We start from the raw sequence: 25,938 nt of genomic DNA, 5'->3' as shown, positions 1-25,938 counted from the left end.
AATTCTGCTTAATTGTACACTGCCTTGAATAGAGCTGGACTAATAGTTTGTAACCAATAGTCTATTTGACCCACATGGCAATATTTTTCAAATACATTCTTTGACTTTTTCCCACTATGAATCACCCAATTTATAAAGAACATTATTTAATTTGAAAATTATATTCATTGAATACATGGGGAAAGAGACAGGAGACCGTGCATTTTCTCTTATGCTATTAAGTAAGGCATAGCATAAATTCTACAGGTAAGAACATAACCTCATCCTCGTTATGTTCAATCCAAAAGGAATTCCTATAAATTGATCTGACCTACTGGTAGTCCTTCGTATTGCCTGCAGGAGACCAGATGTGATTTTCTTTCCTGGGCACTCAGTCCTTGTACCAGCAGAGTTTGGTGGTATTCTCAGCCCATAGAGAATGAATTATGCTTTTAACAATACCCTTTTCAACCATTTAAGGTGGCTGAAAGGCTCTGAAGGAATTTCAATCTAGTCGCTCTTAGCTGGAAGGATTGAAAGGAGGAGGGGACACATTGAGAGTGTGATAAATGAAGTGAAGGTGGGGGGTAGGTCCCTTTTATGGCCAGCTAGCTATAAAGTCCCTTTTGGTGGCTGTTCTCTACTTGCTTTACCTGTAAAGGGTTAACAAAGTCCCCCAGGTAAAGGAAAAGGAGTGGGCACCTGACCAAAAAAGCCAATTGGAGGGCTAGAACTTTTTAAAATTGGGAAAAAACTTCCCTTTGTCTGTGTGTTCTGGTTATCTGGGAAAGAAAGGAGTCACAGAGCAGCAATGCTGTAAGCAGCTTTAAAACCAGATATGAAAAAGCATCAAATCATACCTCAATCCGACTTATCTGAAACCCCAAATATGTAAGTAATCAGGGAATGTCCAGGAAGACACGATTAGGGTTATTTCTTTTATTTCTTATTGGCTTGTGGACTCTTCTGTGCTAACCCCAAATGCTTTTATTTGGCTGTAACCTTTAAAATGAACCCCCAAGAAAGTTATTTTGGGCACTTAATTTTTGGAATTGCTCTTTTAAAATCTAGCAAAAGCCTAAGTTCCAGATGTATTTCCTTTTTTTTTTTTAGGTAAAATTTACCTTTTTTTAAGAACAGAATTGGATTTTTGGTGTCCTAAGAGGTTTGTGCATATGTTGTTTAATTAGCTGGTGGCAACAGGTAATTTCCTTTGTTTTCTTTCTCAGCTCTTCCCCAAAGGGGTGTGTGTGAAAGGGCTTATGGGTACCCCACAGGAAGGAGTTCCCAAGTGCGTCTTCCTGGGTTCCAAAAGGGTTTTTGCATTTGGGTGGTGGTAGCATTAGCAAGCCAAGGTCAGAGAAAAGGGGTAACTTTGGGAGTTTAACATAAGCCTGGAGTGGCAAGTATTAATTTTTAAATTCTTGCAGGCCCCCACCTTCTGCACTCAAAGTGCTGGAGTGGGGAATCAGCCTTGACAGAGGGTGATGGGTATGACAGCAGGGTAAAACTGAAAGATCTTTAATACTCCAGCTGGGGAACACAAGACAATCTCTGAAAAAACTGGCACCCAGAATCTCTCCTGTGCCTAAATCTGCCTACTCCAGGAGAAGAGGAACCATCAGAATTATGGCTGTGATTTGTACAAATCTGTCCAGAGACTGATTTGAGTCAGCCACTCTAACCTGTGCAATCTGGCTACAGTCTCCATGGAATTGTATGCAAGCTGGAGACTGCCAAAGTACTACAACCATGTCCCCTTCCCTCCAGCATGCCCCCTTAAACCAGAGGCTGCAGAGGGATTTGGGAGAAGGTGTAGGAGTTAGCTCTGTTAGTTCTGTGTCTGTGAGCTGGGGACTTTGTCTTACTGGGAAAATCCTCAGTGGGGGCTTTCCGCTCATATTGTCCAGCAGTAGTGGCGCAAAGAGCGTGAAGAGGAAGGGACAACAAATATGGCCCTGGATGTCTTTTACAATATTTGACAATCTCAGTATCATCAAAACCCTAGCCCAACACAGTTACAAATCTGGGATTTATCCTTTGCACTCTTGCCAGTTTAGCAGTTAACACAGGGTCAAAGCAGAGGTTTTTTTTGCCAAATGTTAGAAATCTGATCCCCTAGCTAAACCTGAGATCCCATTACTATTCAAACCCTGTATGTATGATTTTTCTCATGCCTTGGTCCTCTGAGTTCCACAATGCAAGAACAAGGGGAATAGTTGCTTTTGTGAATTTCCTGAATGAACAGCTTCATATTCTAACATATGCAATCTGATTTCCATTTCACCTGATAGTACTGTGTGAAAACTAGCAAGGGGATATAACCATTCCGTACTTCTCATTATCATTATACACAACACTACATATTCTGCAGTAAAGACTAGGGCTAGATTTTGACCCCTGAGGGGTGATTCAAAAGCTGCTCTTCCTGCGAGACATTTCTGCTTCCTCTTTGGAGGTGAGAATTAGGAAGAATTTACTACTTGGAGGTTAGTTCTTCCTCCCTTGTATGGATGCGTAGCTCAACTACAATCTAGCCCCAATTATGGTAAAAATTTTCCTACACAGAGGAAAACTGCAGCTTCTTCTTTCATATAGCAAGAGAGGTGATGAGCAACGTTCAATTAGTCAAGTCCAGATTAGTAAAATAATGGATAGTTTTGGAAGTGTCTTGGCATAAGCCTGAGATGCCACTGGCAAATGAAATCATGCCTCAACAATCTATTAGAATCCTTTGAGGGTGTAGACAAGCATGTGGATGAGGGTGATACTTGGACTTTCAGAAAGTTTTTGACAGGGTCCCACATCAAAGGCTCTTAGGCAAAGTAAGCAGTCATGGGATAAGAGGGAAGGTCCTCTCATGGATCAGTAACTAGTTCAGGGATCAGCGACCTTTGGCACACAGGCCATCAGGGAAATCCGCTGGTGGACCGAGCTGGTTTGTTTACCTGCAGTGTCTGCAGGTTCAGCTGATCGCAGCTCCCACTGGACGCAGTTCGCTGTTCCAGGCCCATGGGGGCTGCTGGAAGCAGCGGCTAGCACATCCCTCGGCCCATGCCTCTTCCTGGAGCCCCCATTGGCCTGAAACAGCTAACTGCGGCCAGTGGGAGCTGCGATTGGCTGAACCTGCGGACGCTGCAGATAAACAAAGTGGCCTGGCCCGCTAGTGGATTTCCCTGATGGGCCGCGTGCCAAAGGTTGCCGATCCCTGAACTAGTTAAAAGATAGGAAACAAAGGGTAGGAATAAAGGTCAGTTTTCACAACAGAGAGAGGTAAACAGCAGGATCCCTCATGGATCTGTACTGGGACCAGTGCTGTTCAACATATTCATAAATCATCTGGACAAGGGGGTAAACTGTGAGGTGGCAAAGTTTGCAGACAATATTACATTACTCAAGATAAAGTCCAAAGCTAACTGTGCAGAGTTAGAAAGGGATCTCACAAAACTGGTTGATTGTGCAAAAAAATGGCAGATGAAATTCAATGCCGATAAATGCAAAGTAATGCATGTTGGGAAAAAATAATCCCAATTATATACATAAAATGATGGATTTAATTTAGCTGTTACCACTCAAGAAAGAGATCTTGGAATCATCACAAATAGTTCTCTGAAAACATCTGCTCAATGTGTAGCAGCAGTCAAAAAAGCTAACCAAATGTTAGGAACCATTAGGAAAGGGGTAGCTAATTAGACTAAAAAATTATAATGCCACTATATAAATGCATGGTATGCCCACATCTTCAGTACTGTATGCAGTTCCAGTTGCCCAATCTCAGAAGAGATTTATTAGAATTGGAAAAGGTAGCGAGAAGGGCAAGAAAAATGATTAGGGGAATGGAACAGCTTCCAAACGTGGAGAGATTAAAAAGAGTGGAACTGTTCATTTTAGAAAAGAGATGACTACGTTGGGGGGTGGGGAAGGAGAGAGATATGAGTCTCTAAAATCATGAATAGTATGGAGAAAGTGAATAAGGAAGTGTTGTTTACCCCTTCACAAAGCACAAGAACTAGGGGTTACACAATGACATTAATAGGCAGCAGGTTCAAAAAGAATACAAAATTACTTCTTCACACAATGCACAGTCAACCTGTAGAACTCTTTGCCAGGGGATGTCTGAAGGCCAGAAGTACAACTGGGTTCAGAAATGAATTATGTATGTTAATGAAGGATAAGTACATTAATGGCTATTTTCCAAGATGGTCTGGGACAAAACCCTATGCTCTAGGTGTCTCTAGGCCTCTGAAAGCCAGAAGCTAGGACTGGATGAAAGGAGATGGATTACTTGATAATTGCCCCATTTGGTTCATTCCCTCTGAAGCATCTGGCACTGGCCATTGTTGGGACACAGGATACTGGGCTAAATGGACCATTGGTCTGAGTCCGTATGGACATTTTTATGTTCTTATGTCATTATACATTTTTGGAGGCATTGGGATGGAGATTCCAATATTGAAAATATTCCACCATTACCTTCATGTTCGTGGAGAGGATGTTGCTGATCGTCAAAGTCTGTGCTTTGTACTGCAAAAGCAATGTTATCAATGTCAAGCAAAATTGTGTCAGATGAGTCACTAATGCAGGTGTTGAATAATGAAGAAGCCAGCACAGATCTTTGAGAAAAATAATAATTGAACATATGTGCTTTGCTGATCTGCCCATTCAAAGACTGTATCTGTTTGGTCACTCAGCATTTTGTGGCCAGGAGTCATATAGTGCTACCACATTTGATGCCTTGAGCAATAGCCCATATCTCTATACCATTTCACAGGTAGTGGATAATTCTCTCAATGATGTTCGATTTTTTAGATTTCACTGGAAGCCAACCTCAATGTAACTGCAACAAAAACTTCAGTACACAAAAAAAAATTGGTAGCAAGTCTCCACCATGGCAACACATGAATTTTGTCCTGAATTGTAGGGCACTAGTTTAAAAGGAGCATAACTGACTTTGAAAGTAGCAAGGATGTAGGCTACCACTCAAAGCAGTACTAATTAGAGGTTTGTGAGTAACTGATTTTGCAACTCTTTGTAGGTTCTGAAAAATTGGGAGAAAATTGGTTTGGGTCAATAATGAATAATTAAATATTAAGTGGCTCAAGGACTGGAACTTAGAGAGGTATCAGAGGTTTCCCACATCAGTACCCTAATCACAGAAGTGTAGAGTCATTCTCATGCTCTCTCTGGCTCAGTTAATATTGTAGTATACAAAGTGGAACAGCTTGAACAGGCTGCAAAACACACACCTTGGAATACCCTATAACAAGGATCGGCAACCTTTGGCATGCGGTCCACCAGGGAAATCCGCTGGCAGACCGGGGTGGTTTGTTTACCTGCAGTGTCTGCAGGTTCAGCCGATTGCAGCTCCCACTGGACGCAGTTTGCCATACCAGGCCAATGTGGGCTGCAGGAAGCGGCGGCCAGCACATCCCTCAGCCCACGCCACTTCTCGCAGCCCCCATTGGCCTGGCATGGCGAACCATGACCAGTGGGAGCTGTGATCGGCTGAACCTGCAGACGCTGAAGGTAAACAAACCGTCCCGGCGTGCCAGCAGATTTCCCTAATGGGCTCCATGCCAAAGGTTGCCAATCCCTGCCCTATAACCTGGTGGTTAGGGTGGTCACCCAAGAAAGGGTAGACTGGTTCAAGTCCCTGCTCCAGAAGAGGGATTCAAATGCAGATCTCCTCCACCCCAGATGAGCAACCTAACCATTTAAGTAAAGGTTATAAGGGGGTCACCACTTCCTGCTCTGCCAGTGGTTTTGTGATGGTGCCTAAATCCCCTTGGGACTCTAGGCTGAAAAATCAGAATATCTCATTTTGGCAATGTTCAAATGGTTTGATTCAACATTTCCAACATTTTTTTCTTTTTTTTTGTTTTGCTGGAGACAATTAGCTTAAATCAGCATGAATTCTCAAAATGTTTCAGTCAACCTGAACCTGCTTTTTTTGGGGGGGGGGGGAGGGGCGGGAAGGTTTGCCTGAAAAATTTCTCCCAGCCCAAGTGCTAGTCAGGCTCAGCAGCACTGACGTATTCCACAAGAGAGCAACAGCAACCTGCGTCCCACTGAGCCTGCCCAATGCTGTGGCACCTGCCCAGTGACACTATATTTGCTCTGTACATCTGTGCATTTGCTGCTGCTTGGGACATAGGACTGCTTTTGCTGATGGCGAGAATTTTCTGAGGCAGTGTATTCTCAAAATACTTTAGGATGGTGTTTCAAGACAAGGGGGCATGTAAATAAGCTTGGTCTCTGATACAGGTTTCTTTGTAATTAACTGTTCATTATCCCAAACACAATCATAGAATCATAGAATCATAGAATATCAGGGTTGGAAGGGACCCCAGAAGGTCATCTAGTCTAATCAGGTTGTGGTACTCTCCCATTTCATACCTCTCTTTCTCCTCTTCTTCTTATGGGTAAAAGAAGCAAACTAGGTGTCAAACAAAATATATTTTTGCATTAACTTTTGGCTTTGTCACAAGCTGTGAGCTTTTTCCATGACTCCTAAGCTCTGGTGAGCTATTTGGATTGCCTTGTTCTCTGCAGGCTGTTTCCTATTTCTTCACCTTTCATTTTAAGAAATATGAAAACTTCCATCTGTTTCTTGAACAGAATCCTTCTGAGAGCTATGTATGCATGAGCTTTCATGCTGAAGAGAATGTTTCCCAAGACCATGCCTTTTTATGTAAATGTGTTTTGACATTAACTCTCTACCTCCATATATTCATCCTACCTAAACATAGTGGTTTGGTTTTTTTTTGGTGCCACTCAATGAAATCATGAAGTTTCTATAGTGTTTATAATTCCAGTTGACAGCAATGTTACACACTAGTGAGATCAGAGCTGATCAACAGTAAAATCTCAGGTTGCTGTAGTCAACCAAGGCATGACTCCACAGCAGATGTTTCTGCCTTTAAGGCAATTGCAGTACTGGGTTATTTGAAAGGCAGATTATTCCACATGAACAACTAAATTTATCATTAATTCTCCTTTCAACTTCTCAAGATTGTTTTTGCCATTGACAATAAACAAACAAAACTTCCTAAAAGTCAAATCTATAGATATTTATATGATTCTTTGTTAAGCTGATGGCCTTTCAGTATTATTAAAGCAATTCACCACAAGAGAAAGTGACTGGGTGGGTGATTATTAAATGGCCCTATCAGGTAGTGTGTGAGATAGGAAACTGAAGACTGCTATTTTAAAACTCAGGAAATTCCAGTCTAACCTCTGCATATATCACTCCAGAAATATGCTGCTTAGAAAATCTTCTTGTTGTTCTCTCTCCCTCTGTATCCCCCGAGACTGAGATTAGCTTGATTCTTTTTTTTTTTTTTTTTTTTTCTGCACAGTGAGGTTCTGAATTGAGTCTGGGACAAGATCTTCTTAGTTCAGGGACCCTGTCCATGGAATTCTCACTCTGGGCTTGTCAAATTCCCTCTGTGGCTGTCTTAGGGTATATGTTCTCAGGTGGTCAGCACCCAGGTCTGATTATCCAGGTTCTCCTGCTTCAAGTCTGAGCAGCCTCCCTGCCAAGCCATACCCAAGTTATCATGTCCTCACTGGTGCTGTACTTACCCATGTGTGTTGCTAGGACTTCTGGGGCCATATCCCATGTTGTTTTGTGCTGCAGTAAGCTGAGCTGTCCTATTACTTTTTCTAGAGAATTATGGGAAAACTTCTCTGTCCTTCTGGGCACATGGGGGAATTGTGGGAGGCATTGGAGGGTTTATCAGCACTTGTATGGTTTAGCCTACATCCTCATCGCAAAGTGGGTGTATTACCATCCTGAGCAAAAACCTCATTTGAGCTTTGGCCTATATCCCCAGAAGAGCTAACTAGCCTGGGTTTAAAGCACCACCACTTTGGGTGAGATGGTTTTGTATGGACACATGCGGAATTAAGGACAACACCCGACTAAGGATGTGTCTACACTGCATCTGGGAGGTGTATACATGTGCTAGCTCTGATTGAGCTAGCATACTCAAAATAAACATGGCCACACTGCTACTTTTAGAGCCCTAATACTGTCAGAGTTACCATGTGTATGTCTATCTGAGCTGGAAATTACACCTCCCGGCAGCAAGGTAGATTTAGATGTAGACATCAAAGCCTGGATTAACTCTGCAGAGAAGACACTTAAAGACTTGATGCCAGGCACTTCTATTCAGGTCTGCAGGTTTGTCAACATTTATCTGTTCATTTTCACAAGTTCTGTCCTTTTGGAATATTTTCTTTTTGTCCAGTTTTAGTAATTAGAGTGAACTTTTTTTTTAAGGGCTATTGGGCCAATTTAGAACACCAGATGGGCCTAGTATGGGCATGTTAGAAACTTATTCTTACTCACTGGGTAATGTCTACAGATTAGATTGTTAGCACCTCAGGGCAGGGATCATTATTATTTTATCATTATAAATTATTAATTTTTTCTGCAAGGTGCATAATACAGTTGCAGATATGAGCTTTCATGCTTCAGGGCATAAACCAAATGCTAACTGTCAGGGGTTAGAAAAAACTTACGTATGAGAAGGTGTTATACCAATAAAATAAAAACCAGCAGGATCTTATTAAAGGGGAAAAGACAAAATGTCACATTTATTGTGACTACAAAAAGAATCCTAGTAGGCAGTCAGTTATAGCTATAACATTTCATTCAGTTTCACATTCATTCACACGTTTGTTCATACACACACACAGGTTCTGCAGCTGCTGTATAGTTACCAGTCCTGAATATAGCTTGAGTTTGTGGCTTAGGTTCGTAGCTTGTGGCAGCTAACTGGCCAGGAAAGCCGGGCACAAGGAGGAGCTGGGTCTCTGTTGGGCATGCACCCATGCCCTTCCATGTTGGCAGCAGAATGTTACCCTTCAAAGTCTTCCATCTCACCCATCCTTTTTGTAGGCTTTAGTTTGAATCCAGAGTCTATAGGTCTTGCTGTGTCATGCTGCCTCTGGGTCCCGTGTGATTGATCACCCGTCAATTGCAGACAGGACTTTCAGCCCAGGACCTGGCTTTGATGTTTCTTCAATTGTACTTTTGCTCTTTTCTTTTGAGGGTAGACTCCTCTTACTTTGTCAGGGCTGTTGTCTGCATCTTCAGCTGTTGCGTGTTTACACTTTATTTCATCAGGACAGGCGGGGGCTGGAGGTTGAGTCTATCATCCATACATACCTCATTCACACATCTAAACTAAACTAATAAGATTACAGCAGGGTTTTGCAAAAATGAAGGTTGCAGCAAGCTTTTACTGAATGAAGTGAGCATTTTAAAATGGAGTTTGGGACAAGTTAAAATGGAGTTTGAGTTACAATATGGACAAGTGTAAGGAATGGCAAACAGTGAACAGAAGTTACAATATAGAAAAGTAAAATGAATGACAAACAGTGAGCAGAAGTTACAGTGTTGAAACAGTGTAAGTTTCAGCCATTTAAGCAGCAATTGGATTGAAAGCGAAACTCAATTAGCCAGTTATTGGGGTAACTGGTTTATGAATGAATGTTGTTTCATTCATAAAACTTTGCTTATGAAGTTATATTAATAAAGTGAACAATTTAAAACAATTTCATTGCTCAGTTCTACAAAGGTTATCCCATAATTGTCCCCTATGGGGAATTTATTTTTTGCATCTCCCTCTGTATCATTCAGTATTGCCCACTGTCGGAGATAGGATGTCAAAATAGATGATATGGCACTTCCTATGCTCCTTTGTACTCTGCTGATCAATATATCAGTAACTAATAGTAATAATACTAAAGGAAAAAACTTTGATTAGAGTGTTTACTGGATATTAAGATGGGAGTGAAAAGAGTGGCAGTCAATCCAGAGGTCCCGTGTATGTCCTGAGTTCTGAAAATATTTCAGATACATCTTTTGAAACACGGTGTAATAACACAGCTTATTCTTCACTCAGCCTAGACCAGAGGAATGCAAAACTAAAATCCTTGCAGCAAATTTGGATGTTTTGACCTGAATGGGGTGCGTAGGTAAAGAATTAGCTTTTGTCACTATCTCACCTTAAGATACTGGTGCAAAAGAATACCTCATAGCACTCAATTCTGTGATCCTCATATAGGGCTATGTGCAGCTTTACAGGGAAGAGCAGCAAGCTCCAACCCCTTTGCTTGGCTGTGTATAACAGCTCCTGTGTTCCCTGGAACAAAAGGGCTGCTTGCTTCTGCCCTGCCCAGGGAATGTTGCCACACCTCATGATTTTGTCATAGCAAGTCTCGTATATGATATTTGATGTGGGGTTTTTTTTTTCCATTAAAGCTCCTGCATCTAGAATTAAGTGACTTTCTCTGTTTTCACTTTAAAAAAAATAAGTTTGTAGCCCTCATGGTTGAAAAGAAAAGCTTGGAAAACCCAGAGTGCATCCTAAAGTTCTCAGACCCCAGGAGGTAAATACTTTTTTTTAAAATGTCACAATTTTTAACCCTGTCCCAGGATTTTGGGGGCATGACTCATGAGTTTTTGAACACTTGAGATTGGCAATGCTGAAAGTTCTCCTAAAGGATGTTGTAAGGAGACAAGGTCATGGATCTGCCTCCCCCTGAACTGGCCTATGGAGTGAGGCCAGCACATACCAGGGGGAGAAATATGCTTTATTGAACAGACTCTGTAGATTGCATCCATCCCTACCCCCATGAAAGGAGCAGCACTGGGAAAGATTGTGCTTCACAGTTCCCCTCTTGGAGCACTACACCTACACATCAACTCTCCTGCTCATAGACTATATGGCAAGAAGAGACCATCATGATCATCTAGTCCAGGGGTCGACAACCTTCAGCACGTGGTCCATCAGGGTAATCCGCTGGCGGGCCATGAGACAGTTTGTTTACATTGACCGTCTGCAGGCACGGCCCCTGGCACCTCCCAGTGGCCGTGGTTCACTGTTCCCGCCTAATGGGAGCTGCGGGAAGCAGCATGGGCCGCAGGGATGTTCTGGCCACCGCTTCCCGCAGCTCCCATTGGCCAGGAACAGTGAACTGCGGCCATTGGGAACAGTGGGGGGCCATGTCTGCGGACAGTCAATATAAACAAAATGTCTTGCGGCCCGCCAGCAGATTACCCTCATGGGCCGCATGCCAAAGGTTGCCAACTCCTGATCTAGTCTGACCTCCTGGCAGGCCACAGAACCTCACCCACCCACTCCTGTAATAGACTCCTAACCTCTGTCTGAGTTACCAAAGTCCTCAAATCATGATTTAAAGACTTCAAAATACAGAGAACCCACTATTTACACTAGTTTAAATCTGCAAGAGACCTGTGCCCCATGCTGCAGAGACAGGTGAAAATCCCCCAAGGTCTCAACACTGGCTCAGAACTCCCGTTCACTTTAGAATGCATTTTGCTTGAGTGAAGAAGATAAATATTCCACAAGTTTACACTGAAGTGTAATTAAATACATGTCTTCACATTTCACTGTATTCTTTGTTATGTAGGAGCCTGAGGTTTCATGCCACACAATTCATCACTGCAATAAGTTGTTTCCTCACACTTTGGCTTGAATGACAGGTCATTGCTCTCAGATAATAACATAAATGCTATTTTTTTACAATGATTATCTCCAAAGCATAGTACATAACTTATACCTAATTTAGAATGGCATATTTAAATATTTAATCTAATGAAGTATCTGAGGGGGACTGACCCAGGAACCTAGTTGATATACAGCATACTTCCAAACAGGGGAATTTAAGCCTCAGGTCTTGAAATTGATTCTTCTTTTGCTGGGTCAGCAGGGGCTAGTGGTGCTGCAGAGTCTGAGAAAGCAGCCTCTAAGGAAGGTAGAAAACTTTACTTATGCTGACAACAGGAGCAATTACTCCGCATGACCTAAAATTGATTGATGTAAAAGCCTGTTTTCTTTCTCCAATTTTTTACAATGTAAGCATTCCTGAAAAATCTATGCTTTGGTGCATCAATATATTTTTGGATTATGAAAAAAGATATTGTTGTCTTCTGCAGTCAAAACATAAAACCTCATGTACCATCACGGAAACATAAGTGGAGTATAGCAGTTTCTGAGACACATGTATGTGTTTTAATTTAATTTCTTCATCTTTCACAGTGATTACTGATGAAACTTTATGTCCAAAGGCTGTAGGAAGGGGTAAAAAATACAAATACATTATCCGGAGCTAGTCCAACTTTTTTGTGTGTGTCAAACACGTCTGCTCACAGATGTGTTGTACACCACTAGCTGCCCCAGCTAGTAGGGGAATTGATTCCAATATATTCAAATAAGGGGAAAAGCAATTAATTTATAGGATAGAGCTAATGCTATGTTAGACACAGCTTCCTTCCTCTCTGTCAACTTTATTGTAGAATAGAAGTTAGCAAGGAGACTGAAAGGGAAAAAGGAAGCAAACATATTTTTGGAAAATGGGACCTGCGTGTCTGTTCTTCTGTAAGCCTGGAAGTGAAAATTACACCATACTTTATTAAATTTGTGCTGTAGAGAACAAAGCAGAAAATGCCATACTAAAATCAACCAAAGTATATCACTCAGAACACTTTACAATAGTCTAATAGTCTTTGCTTTCTATTTTAGAAACCTGCTGTGACAGTCCATGGGCTAATGCACTAAAGCAGCCATTTGCCCCAATGAAATCTATAATAATAAAATGAATGATTTTCAATCCTTAAGAGCTGAAAGGCAGAAAAGAGTGTATGGACTTCTTTCATAGAATCATAGCTAAATATTGTAAACACTATGTTTTGAGAGCAGCAATTTGAACTTCCGGTTTGTTGTTTATTTCTCTTATTTTTGATTTTCCTTTCTCTATTTTGGCTTTGTATTAAATACATTGCCAAAAACATCCTGTGCAGAATACATTGCAAATAGTATTTGGCAAAATTGACAGATATTCCAAAAACACTTACTCCACTCGAAGTCATCTTTTCCTCACTGCTGTTATGTCTATTAAAAAATATAAACCAAAATTGAATAGGTTGCATTTCATAACTACTAATGAACCTTCTTCACAGGTATATAAACTGTCAAAAATGGAAGAACATTATACAAAATCTCTACTTATTTAATATTTCTAACCCTGCCAGATTTCATCAACTTTTGACATTCAGTCATGTTATGTCAATTTTAATGTTGTTGAACACGGTGGAGAGTTTCTCTTGGCTCTAATGCACAAAGCACATGCTTTCTCTGTTTGAGTCAACTTTTATATAAAATAAAGAGTTAGAAGGATGTTATACATATATTTAGTAGCTTATTATTATTTTTACCATTTTATTGTTCAGATCCATGTTAATTTTTTACCATGTTTTCCCTCTCATTTCATAGTTATTCATTCAGGGTGGGGAGGAATTAAATTTCATTTGAATTTAAATTTTTATATGGACAAGATCCAAATTAGCTGGACAGAAACAAGACTCAGCCCCAAGTCAACAAAGTCCTTGAGAATGAGCTTAATTTATGCTCAAGTTTCATTGACTTTGGTTTGTTTTTCAGGATTTTTTTAGACTTTTGCCCCAATTCAGCAAAGCAATTAAGCAAGTGCTTAACTTTAAGCATTGCCCAAGTCCACAATATTGTCAACCCTGTGTGTTCAAAAAAACATTAGTCAGGCTCACAAAAATAATGAGATTAAAACAAACAAATAAATTTGTGGTTCTTTTTGTCTCCTGGTTTCTGAGCCTTTCGGATACACTGAGCATACTGTCTCAGATGTATCTTCACAACCATGAGGGCTAAAAACATATTGAAAGTTCAGATTCTCTTATTATCATATGCCTCCCGGAACGGAAAATTTTGGTATTTTGGAAAATACCAAATAAAATGAGACTTGCAATAAAATCATGAGTTGTCAACACAGTGCCATTATGTAACTCGAGGGAAGTACTTATAACTGCATTGAGGCCAAGCCGAATAGCACAGTGAACAAGTGAATGTTTGTCTTATGCTACATTTAATTAAACATACTATTCTAGGTTTCCTGAATCTTCCATTAGTATTCCTCTCAATTAGAGCAGTTTGAATGCAGTGACCTTGGAGTTTTTGTCATATTTTCTGTACACTCAGGTTGTAAAATTCAGTAACCCACAACTTAATGGAGCTCAAAGAGGTTTTGCTTACACGCTGCTACAGCATGCTCTTGCAGCACCCTACATTAGCTTCACTTTTATTTTAAAATGGGTGAAAAATCACCATGGTCAGCAGCCTTACAAATTGCTAATGTCTTGTTGCTATCTCACACTCCGCGGACCCACCACTGCAATATCTTGCCTTAAATGTATAGTATAGTATATGTTATACCATATGTATACACGGAAGAAAAGACAATGATATGATGTTGCACACACCTATACTTAAAGTTGTGGGGGAAAAAACCCTGTATAATATATTGTATTCATTGACAAATATATGTGATCATGTAATTAAAGACTAGTGGTCATGAATATTCACCAGAAGGAGTTAAGCTTAAGTATTAAGTAAGCCAAAAAAGTGTGGGCCCCTTACTAAATGAGGGAGGCAACCTAGTGACAGAGGATGTGGAAAAAGCTAATGTACTCAATGCTTTTTTTGCCTCTGTCTTCACTAACAAGGTCAGCTCCCAGACTGCTGCGCTGGGCATCACAAAATGGGGAAAAGATGGCCAGCCCTCTGTGGAGATAGAGGTGGTTAGGGACTATTTAGAAAAGCTGGACGTGCACAAGTCCATGGAGCCGGACGAGTTGCATCCGAGAGTGCTGAAGGAATTGACGGCTGTGATTGCAGAGCCATTGGCCATTATCTTTAAAAACTCGTGGCGAACGGGGGAAGTCCCGGATGACTGGAAAAAGGCTAATGTAGTGCCAATCTTTAAAAAAGGGAAGAAGGAGGATCCTGGGAACTACAGGCCAGTCAGCCTCACCTCAGTCCCTGGAAAAATCATGGAGCAGGTCCTCAAAGAATCAATCCTGAAGCACTTGCATGAGAGGAAAGTGATCGGGAACAGCCAGCATGGATTCACCAAGGGAAGGTCATGCCTGACTAATCTAATCGCCTTTTATGATGAGATTACTGGTTCTGTGGATGAAGGGAAAGCAGTGGATGTATTGTTTCTTGACTTTAGCAAAGATTTTGACACGGTCTCCCACAGTATTCTTGTCAGCAAGTTAAGGAAGTATGGGCTGGATGAATGCACTATAAGGTGGGTAGAAAGCTGGCTAGATTGTCGGGCTCAACGGGTAGTGACCAATGGCTCCATGTCTAGTTGGCAGCCGGTGTCACGTGGAGTGCCCCAGGGGTCGGTCCTGGGGCCGGTTTTGTTCAATATCTTCATAAATGATCTGGAGGATGGTGTAGATTGCACTCTCAGCAAATTTGCGGATGATACTAAACTGGGAGGAGCGGTAGATACGCTGGAGGGGAGGGATAGGATACAGAAGGACCTAGACAAATTGGAGGATTGGGCCAAAAGAAATCTGATGAGGTTCAATAAGGATAAGTGCAGGGTCCTGCACTTAGGATGGAAGAATCCAATGCACCGCTACAGACTAGGGGCCGAATGGCTAGGCAGCAGTTCTGCGGAAAAGGACCTGGGGTGACAGTGGATGAGAAGCTGGATATGAGTCAGCAGTGTGCCCTTGTTGCCAAGAAGGCCAATGGCATTTTGGGATGTATAAGTAGGGGCATAGCGAGCAGATCGAGGGACGTGATCGTCCCCCTCTGTTCGACATTGGTGAGGCCTCATCTGGAGTACTGTGTCCAGTTTTGGGCCCCACACTACAAGAAGGATGTGAATAAATTGGAGAGAGTTCAGTGAAGGGCAACAAAAATGATTAGGGGTCTAGAACACATGACTTATGAGGAGAGGCTGAGGGAGCTGGGATTGTTTAGTCTGCAGAAGAGAAGAATGAGGGGGGATTTGATAGCTGCTTTCAACTACCTGAAAGGGGGTTCCAAAGAGGGTGGCTCTAGACTGTTCTCAATGGTAGCAGATGACAGAACGAGGAGTAATGGTCTCAAGTTGCAGTGGGGGAGGTTTAGATTGGATATTAGGAAAAACTTTTTCACTATGAGGGTGGTGAAACACTGGAATGCGTTACCTAGGGAGGTGGTAGAATCTCCTTCCTTAGAGGTTTTTAAGGTCAGGCTTGACAAAGCCCTGGCTGGGATGATTTAACTGGGAATTGGTCCTGCTTCGAGCAGGGGGTTGGACTAGATGACCTTCTGGGGTCCTTCCAACCCTGATATTCTATGATTCTATGATTCTATGATTCTATTTATGCTAACCTTTAATATTTCCTGATTTTCGAACACTTAAATTCATAACCTGAAACTTCCAATAGCATTTTTCATATTAATTTCCTTGTTTGATGTTGCTGCTTTTTTATTTTATAATGTTCAAGCTGTGCTAGGCATCTTAGATTGCAGATATGAAAAGAGTATCAGAGGGGTAGCTGTGTTAGTCTGGATCTGTAAAAGCGGCAAAGAGTCCTGTGGCACCTTACAGACTAACAGACGTATTGGAGTATAAGCTTTCGTGGGTGGGTGCATCCAACGAAGTGGGTATTCACCTACGAAAGCTCATGCTCCAATACGTCTGTTAGTCTACAAGGTGCCACAGGACTCTTTGCCAGATATGAAAACAGAAAGTTTATAGTCTGGGGCTCAGATCCTGTAAAGATTTATACATGTGCTTAGCTTTATCCACTGTAATAGTCCCATTGATTTCAAAGTCTTTGCAGGTCAGGGCCCAATTTCAGACTAAATACAACAAAGGAGTGACAAAAGCCAGGAATTTACTTGGGTACACCTCTCAGGGGTGTGGATGGAAATCCTTCCATTGACCTATCTACTGCCTCTTGGGAAGTGTAGTACCTGTGCCAATGGGAGAAGCCCTCCTGTTGGCATAGCTATTGTATACACTGAAATGCTACACTGGTGCAACTGTGCCGCTGACAGGTTTCAGAGTAACAGCCGTGTTAGTCTGTCTTCGCAAAAAGAAAAGGAGTACTTGTGGCACCTTAGAGACTAACCAATTTATTTGAGCATAAGCTTTCGTGAGCTACAGCTCACTTCATCAGATGCATGCAGTGGAAAATACAGTGGGGAGATTTATATACACAGAGAACATGAAACAGTGGGTGTTACCATACACACTGTAAGGAGAGTGATCAGGTATGATGAGCTATTACCAGCAGGAGAGCAGGGGAAAAAAAACCTTTTGTAGTGATAATCAAGGTGGACCATTTCCAGCAGTTGACAAGAACGTGTGAGGAACAATGAGGGGGGGAGGAGGAGGGGGAAAATAAACATGGGGAAATAGTTTTACTTTGTGTAATGACACATCCACTCCCAGTCTTTATTCAAGCCTAAGTTAATTGTATCCAGTTTGCAAATTAATTCCAATTCAGCAGTCTCTCATTGGAGTCTGTTTCTGAAGTTTTTTTGTTGAAGAATTGCAACTTTTAGGTCTGTAATCGAGTGATCAGAGAGATTGAAGTGTTCTCCGACTGGTTTTTGAATGTTATAATTCTTGACGTCTGATTTGTGTCCGTTTATTCTTTTACGTAGAGACTGTCCGGTTTGGCCAATGTACATGGCCGAGGGGCATTGCTGGCACATGATGGCTGTCATAAATGTAAAGGGAAGGGTAAACCCCTTTAAAATCCCTCCTGGCCAGAGGAAAAATCCTCTCACCTGTAAAGGGTTAAGAAGCTAAAGGTAACCTCGCTGGCACCTGACCAAAATGACCAATGAGGAGACAAGATACTTTCAAAAGCTGGGAGGAGGGAGAGAAACAAAGGGTCTGTGTCTGTTGGTATGCTGCTTTTGCTGGGGATAGAACAGGAATGGAGCCTTAGAACTTTTAGTAAGTAATCTAGCTAGGTATGCATTAGATTATGATTTCTTTAAATGGCTGAGAAAAGAATTGTGCTGAATAGAATGACTATTTCTGTCTGTGTGTCTTTTTTGTAACTTAAGGTTTTGCCTAGAGGGATTCTCTATGTTTTGAATCTAATTACCCTGTAAGGTAGCTACCATCCTGATTTTACAGGGGTGATTCCTTTACTCCTATTTACTTCTATTTCTATTAAAAGTCTTCTTGTAAGAAAACTGAATGCTTTTTCATTGTTCTCAGATCCAAGAGTTTGGGTCTGTGGTCACCTATGCAAATTGGTGAGGATTTTTACCAAACCTTTCCCAGGAATTGAGGTGCAAGGGTTGGGAGGATTTTGGGGGGAAAGACATGTCCAAACTACATTTCCCAGTAAACCCAGTTAGAGTTTGGTGGTGGCAGGGGTTATTCCAAGGACAAAGGATAAAATTAATTTGTACCTTGGGGAAGTTTTAACCTAAGCTGGTAAAAGTAAGCTTAGGAGGTTTTCATGCAGGTCCCCACATCTGTACCCTAGAGTTCAGAGTGGGGGAGGAACCTTTACAATGGCATATATCACATTGGTAGATGTGCAAGTGACTGAGCCTCTGATAGTGTGGCTGATGTGATTAGGCCCTATGATGGTGTCCCCTGAATAGATATGTGGACAGAGTTGGCAACGGGCTTCGTTGCAAGGATAGATTCCTGGGTTAGTGTTTTTGGTGTGTGGTGTGTGGTTGCTGGTGAATATTTGCTTCAGTTTGGGAGGCTGTCTGTAAGCAAGGACTGGCCTGTCTCCCAAGATCTGTGAGAGTGATGGGTTGTCCTTCTGGATAGGTTGTAGATCCTTGATGATGCGTTGGAAAAGTTTTAGTTGGGGGCTGAAGGTGATGGCTAGTGGCGTTTCTGTTATTTTCTTTGTTGGGCCTGTCTTGTAGTAGGTAACTTCTGGGTACTCTTCTAGCTCTGTCAATCTGTTTCTTCACTTCAGCAGGTGGGTATTGTAGTTGTAAGAATGCTTGATAGAGATCTTGTAGGTGTTTGTCTCTGTCTGAGGGGTTGGAGCAAATGCGGTTGTGTCATAGAGCTTGGCTGTACACAATGGATCGTGTGGTGTGGTCTGGGTGAAACCTGGAGGCATGTAGGTAGGAATAGCAGTCAATAGGTTTCCGGTATAGGGTGGTGTTTATGTGACCATCGCTTATTAGCACCGTAGTGTCCAGGAAGTGGATCTCTTGTGTGGACTGGTCCAGGCTGAGGTTGATGGTGGGATGGAAATTGTTGAAATCATGGTGGAATTCCTCAAGGGCTTCTTTTCCATGGGTCCAGATGATGAAGAGGTCATCAATGTAGCACAAGTAGAGTAGGGGCTTTAGGGGATGAGAGCTGAGGAAGCGTTGTTCTAAGTCAGCCATAAAAATGTTGGCGTACTGTGGGGCCATGCGGGTACCCATAGCAGTTGCACTGATTTGAAGGTATACATTGTCCCCAAGTGTGAAATAGTTATGGGTGAGGACAGTCACAAAGTTCAGCCACCAGGTTTGCCGTGACATTATCGGGGATACTGTTCCTGACGGCTTGTAGTCCATCTTTGTGTGGAATGTTGGTGTAGAAGGCTTCTACATCCATAGTGGCTAGGATGGTGTTTTCAGGAAGATCACCGATGGATTGTAGGAAGTCCTCAGGAAGTCAGTGGTGTCTCGAAGATATCTGGGAGTGCTGGTAGCATAGGGCTGAGGAGGGAGTCTACATAGCTAGACAATCCTGCTGTCAGGGTGCCAATGCCTGAGATGTTGGGGCGTCCAGGATTTCCAGATTTATGGATCTTGAGTAGCAGATAGAATACCCCTGGTCGGGGTTTCAGGGGTGTGTCTGTGCGGATTTGTTCTTGTGCTTTTTCAGGGAGTTTGTTGAGCAGACGGTGTAGTTTCTTTTGGTAACCCTCAGTGGGATCAGATGGTAATGGCTTGTAGAAAGTGGTGTTGGAGAGCTGCCTACCAGCCTCTTGTTCATATTCTGACCTATTCATGATGACGACAGCACCTCCTTTGTCAGCCTTTTTGATTATGATGTCAGAGTTGTTTCTGAGGCTGTGGATGGCATTGTGTTCTGCACGGCTGAGGTTATGGGGCAAGTGATGCTGCTTTTCCACAATTTCAGCCCGTGCACGTCGGCGGAAGCATTTTATGTAGAAGTCCAGTCTGTTGTTTCGACTTTCAGGAGGAGTCCACCCAGAATCCTTCTTTTTGTAGTTTTAGTAGGAAGGTCTCTGTGGGTTAGTATGTTGTTCAGAGGTGTGTTGGAAATATTCCTTGAGTCGGAGACATCGAAAATAGGATTCTAGGTCACCACAGAACTGTATCATGTTCGTGGGGATGGAGGGGCAGAAGGAGAGGCCCCAAGATAGGACAGATTCCTCTGCTGGGCTAAGAGTATAGTTGGATAGATTAACAATATTGCTGTGTGGGTTAAGGGAACCACTGTTGTGGCTCCTTGTGGCATGTAGTAGTTTAGATAGTTTAGTGTCCTTTTTCTTTTGTAGAGAAGCAAAGTGTGTGTTGTAAATGGCTTGTCTAGTTTTTGTAAAGTCCAGCCACGAGGAAGTTTGTGTGGTTTTTTATGAGAGTATCCAGTTTTGAGAGGTCATTCTTAATCTTTCCCTATGCCACTGAAGCATTTTAAGTGTTGACAAGCCTCAAGTATGGCTGCAGGGACTTTTAAAATAAGTCTGAGGAGTTCTTAACATCACTTCATTCATTTGAATTTCCAGGACTAGCTTTAATTAATAGTTTCTAACAGAAAATGTTTTGATATCAAATTTACAGACTTTTCTTTTACATATTGAATTGATTTTCTCTGTGTCATCAAAGACTAAGGCCTTGCTGATACCCATAATTTGTACTACTTTTACGATCCAAGTAGCTAATTTCTGTAGAGTAGAAGGCATCTTTGTACTCATATTACTGTGTCCATGCTATCACACTCTTATTCAAAATAATTATACTGGACCAAAATCTCTGAGTAGACCAGAGTAAGCTTAAGTAGGCTTAATAAACTAGAGTGATTATTAAATTCAGTACTTTTGTTTTTCTTCCCCCCAGTCTAAGCCAGTTTATCAGTTTATAACTCACCTCCATCCATCGGATGATTTTTCAAAATGAAGTCTTACTCATGCTGATTATTGTTCAACTAACAGCTGTAAGGTTATTCTGATACACCTCCCTTTGCATGGCTACTACTCTGAAGATCAGACCTCTTCACCTGGGGCTAGAAGATCTAAGAACTTCCTGCTGTTCCAGCTGTAATTTGGAGCTCAGGCAGCAGCAGGCATAAAGCCAGAGCCCTGCTTGCAGCATGCTTTTTACGCTAACCCAAATAGATTGAGTTGGCTCTGCTGATCCTATCTTTTGTACTGCTTAGCTCTGATTCTATTAAATAGCTGTTCCTCATCTTCTCCTGTGTAGCCTTACATTAAACTGGAACTCACACCTCCCATCATGCACCCGCGAGTGCACCCACACAAACATGCTCACCAGCACACAATCCTGTTCTTGCGTCTAGGGAGAAAGCTGTGTCAGTCAGACTGGCATAATCAGTAACCACCATACAAATCACTTTTAATGTAATTCATGATGGCAGTTTCTGTTTGCCAGGAATATGTGTTTTAATTATAGGTACATTCACTATTTCTGTCAGCAGTAAGACATATGCCTGGTGACCAACAGTGAACTGCATCAGTTTGGTTGAAATGTAAAGACAACATCTCCAGCTGTTGTATAATAGCACTTTTTCAGCTTTTTTCCCTCATAGTTGTCAGTTTAGCAGGTACAAAGATTTAACAAAAGTGTTTTTTGACAGTTCAGCTGAGTTTGAAAGCATCAAGCATCAGCACTTAGATAATGACATTGGGAATGTTTTTATTGCACTAGATGCCAATTAAATTACTGATTTCATAATTATAAATCAGCATATTACAGTAAATAATTAATGTTTTCATACTCAAGCTGAATTGCTGTACATAAGCATAAGTCTTTTCCTCTGTTGATTTGCTAATTCAGGAACTAGAAAACACTGCACACCATTTTAATTTTTTTATATCTTTAAGGACTTCAACAGTTTATACCCACAGCAATAGCAACCCATGCTGTTTGATCTTACTAATTAAGCCAGGTTGGGCTGGGTCAATATTTGGATAGGACACAATGACCTCCAGTGAAAACTGTTAATGTAAGGTTAAGGTTGCAGTTTTAAATACTCCCAAGTAAGGAAATACAAAAGTCTCATTGTAACCTCAACTTGCCATATTAGACATAAAGGGCCCATATAACAATGACAAGTGTCAGGAAAACCAATGTAACTGGAATGTGCTGGGTTGGGAACAAAGGGTCACTCTCCACTGTGATGTGGCTGTTCCCAGCTGCAGTGCCATAGTCAGTCAACATAAGGCTGTTCTAAAATATGCCAGAGTTGGTGTAGAACTGGCACCAGGATATGATTCCTGCATAAGCCCTTTTGGTGTCCCCTGACCCACTCAGCATATTGAGCACATTTGAAGACTGAGCCCACAAAGTATTTTTTGATGGCCAGTTATACAGCTAAATATATGCAGAACCTTAATATACAACAGAGGGCAAATTCAGCTATGAGATTTGCATACCCCGCTCCAGTTTACTTCAGTGGGAATTCATAGATGTAGCTGAGGGCAGAATTGGATCCAATATACAAATCCATACTTTCTATTTCTTGGGTCTCAGTGTGGAGGGTCCAAATAGCCATAATGTAATTTTACTGATAGCTGGTCAAATTGAATCAAAGCAAACACTTTTTTTATTTATTTCAAATCACAGTTCTGTTCTGCTGATCCTACCCATGTATTGGAGCAAAAGACATCCAAAAAACTTCTCACAGTAAGTTTTTCTTCATCATCTACAGCTCCCAGGGCAGTGACCTTGCACCTTTCCTTGCTACTTCACTCCCTGCCTTCCCTCTCAGATCCTCTGCTCCTTTTTTTAAAGGTACAGTGCTAATATTATCACTCTAGGACACCTGCATTGTGAACAAATGTAAGATTTTTTTGTGTTTAAAATTATGATCCAAATTCTTTGCTGCTGTAAACCGGCACTGCTCCATCGACTTCTTTTTATACCAGCAGAGAATATGGCTCTGAACACTAAAAACATTAACTTAAAAAAAATTATAGGCAAACAAGGGAGCATACCACAAATGTAACAGTGGAAAGTGGGATCTAATGAATCAAATTCTCCTCTTTTTATACCAGTCAGCGCAAATCTGAAGAAACGCCATCAACATGAAAGGAATTACTCCAGGTTTACACTGGTGTAAAGGAGAGCAAAATTTGGCTCAGTATGTTTAAAACTATACTTCCTCATGGCAAAAGGCCATGAGTTTAAAGAGGAAAAGAGTGAAATTACATCTGGTCAGAACATTTTCATTAACAATGTTTTTGATGTCTAAAACAGGGGAAACATCTTGATTATTTTTTGTGAAAAATCTTTCTATGTTTTTTTGACTAGTTGTAATGGAGAGTGAGTTCTGATGCCTCAAGTTCTGAGAGAACAGAGAGGACTGGGTGAACAGAGAGTCCATACTGCTCTTCTCAATTGTGTGTATTACACCATAGTTTTGTTTTTCAAAATAATACAGCTTTAAATACACTTTTTGGACACTTCCACTTTTTCTACATGCCTTTAATGAATGGTTCTGCAGCCAAGCAGTTTTAATTTTTAAAATCAGACCCATTTTTGGTTAGTGAAGCAAAAGCAGCATGGAAAACTATGAATTCTCTCTGTATAAATATGTATATACAACCCGATGTTAATCAGTTCAATGTTCTGGAATTAGCTGACTTGTTTACCTTAGTGTGTAGCCAATTAGCAAGAATACAGGGATTCCATCATTTGACAGGTGGAAAGAGATCTCTAACTCTGCAGCATAAGGGCTTCCATGTTATACAAAATTATGAGCTGATGGTATTAATAAGAATTAATATTTCTTATTACAATTTTCATCAGTAATCTGTCTATTTTTAATAAGCAAAATTTATTGATGGAACGTTGAAAAGAATGGAGTTCCCCAAATTAACATTTATTTAAGCCTCCAAAACCAGGTTGCTCTTTGACATTTCACTTCTGTAAGGATGAGCTGAAATGATTCCAAATAACTTGGAGGGTGTTTGGAGGCCTGTGCTTAGGAGGAAAAAATGGGGTGGAGGGAATGTTAAGGCATTTTAACTTCCACCAATTTCTTTTTTAAAAAAATCCTTTAAAATGGATCCCATGGCTTGTTCAAATGGCAAAATCTAAATTTTAGAGAGAAATACCAAGATTTTTAGTCTCCGATTTTTTTTCTTAATATAATTGAATTTGAGGCTCAAAGTGGATTTTAAAAAAAAAATTTAGCAATAAATATTTTATGATGGTTGTCCATTTTTATTTTGTAACAGAAATATATGTGCATTTGTACTGTCCATTGACATAGCTGGTGTTGCAGAGGAACACAATTTGCTTCTCTTAAGACTTAAAATAATCACAGTTAGTTGTTTATGTTTTTTTACTTTTTTTTTAATTTCTCACAAATGTATTTGTACTTGAAAACTTGAATAAACAAAGCAAAACAAAAGCACCAAATGGGTTCAGAAAGTTAAGCCCCGCAAGAGTAAGCAACACTGAAGTGATATTACTTATTTAAGGTCTTTAACATTATTCTGTCTTTAAGAATGGTAGCACTTAGCACTCTTGAAGTCACTAGCATGATTCAGTAACAGCAGCCAATCAGAACATAAGATGGATGTTACAATTGAAATAAGTAACAGTTCTGTTAGAATTACACACCAACATTTCAGATTAGTATTGATCTATTTTTGCATTACTTACAGTTGCCTTTGAGTCTGTGTTCATAGTTATAATGGAGCTAGCTACATTAGGATTCAAGCTAAATATTGTATTAGGGCTCCCCCAGGGAGAAAAAGCTTTTTGAGGAGAGCAATAATGACAAGCACATAGCTAAGGAGCGCTAAACACTGCCGCATCACCTCACATGTTGTCTGCCATTTGGACTAATGCATAACTGAGTAAACTAATAGTTAAGTGTTGATAAAATACAAGTGTAAGTCATATATTGCAGTTGATAGAATAAAATAAACATCAGGTATGTAAAAGTTTTAATAATTGATTAATGTGTGTTTGAGGAATAATAGAATTTGCTGCAAAGTTTCTGTGGAAGAAGAAGAAAGTGTAGCAGGAGAGAATGTACTTGCATGTTTCACTAGCTAAATAAGCTAACACCAGTGGAGATCTGTTGAAGGGCAGCATAAAAATCCTGCTGTTATCATCAAGGATCATACTCAATATCACAGAAGTTGTCATATGTGCCTGAGGGAGAAGCTAAGAAAAGGGGAATCTGGAATAAATGTATCTGTCAAGGAAGAAGAGCTATCAGTGAACTGGAAGATTTTGAAATTGGTACATCCCTTGTTTGTGGTCTGGCAGATTGAATGCCAGTTCAGTCCTGTGAACAGAACTGCTAAATGTCAGCATATGCACTGAGGGAGCTACAAAAAAGAGAGATACAGCATAAAAATAATATACTCTGCTGTAGGTAAAAGAGAAAAATGTACTGTGGAATGACTCGGTGCTTGGATGCAGCTGACCTTCACACAGTGCAGGTCAGAGCTGCGTGTACAAGGGAGGCTTACCGCATAGCTTTGCAGTCCCCTGATCCTGGTGCAGACTGTACAGGGCTATTCCCCCTGCAGCAAAATGCATTCCAAGGTCAGAGGCGTGGCACAGGCATCCCAGGTATGTCCCCCTTCTAGCCACGCTGTGGTTTTTTTCCTGCTATGCCAGTAGCAAGGAGGGGGAGTGGCATAAGAGCTCTTATACTGGCTCTGTACCACGAGAAGACGTTCCTTACACAGGAATAATATTCTCTAGGCCAGTTACGTAGGGTTTAGGGACAGGTTCTGCTGGTGATACAGTGCAACACGGCCAGAGTGTAGCAGAGAATCTGGCCTACTGCGTTGATATATTGGAAAAAACTCAAATTCACTGGGTAGATCTATGAGACTAATTAGCATGGGTTAATTAAAATTCTTTAATGACAGATCATTAG

At 41.1% G+C, this 25,938-nt stretch overlaps 1 protein-coding gene across 7 annotated transcripts in view; it reads left to right on the top strand.

Annotated features, from left to right (window-relative positions):
* Nucleotides 1-25,938, top strand: part of HS3ST5 (heparan sulfate-glucosamine 3-sulfotransferase 5) — a 265,381-nt gene that overhangs the window by 71,239 nt on the left and 168,204 nt on the right. For 2 of the 7 annotated variants that reach the window (XM_084623585.1, XM_084623583.1), the window contains exon 3: nt 22,656-22,715. The exons of the other annotated variants lie outside the window; for them this stretch is intronic. The gene's annotated coding sequence lies outside the window, so the exon portion shown is untranslated. The remainder of the gene's footprint in view (nt 1-22,655; nt 22,716-25,938) is intronic. 7 annotated transcript variants of the gene reach the window in all.

This window comes from Lepidochelys olivacea (assembly GCF_965140295.1).
Source record: "Lepidochelys olivacea isolate rLepOli2 genome assembly, chromosome: 3".
In the NCBI taxonomy this organism is placed as follows: Eukaryota; Metazoa; Chordata; order Testudines; family Cheloniidae; genus Lepidochelys; species Lepidochelys olivacea.
The sequence above is the reverse complement of the archived record's forward strand: the minus strand, read 5'-3'. Positions and strand labels throughout refer to the sequence as shown.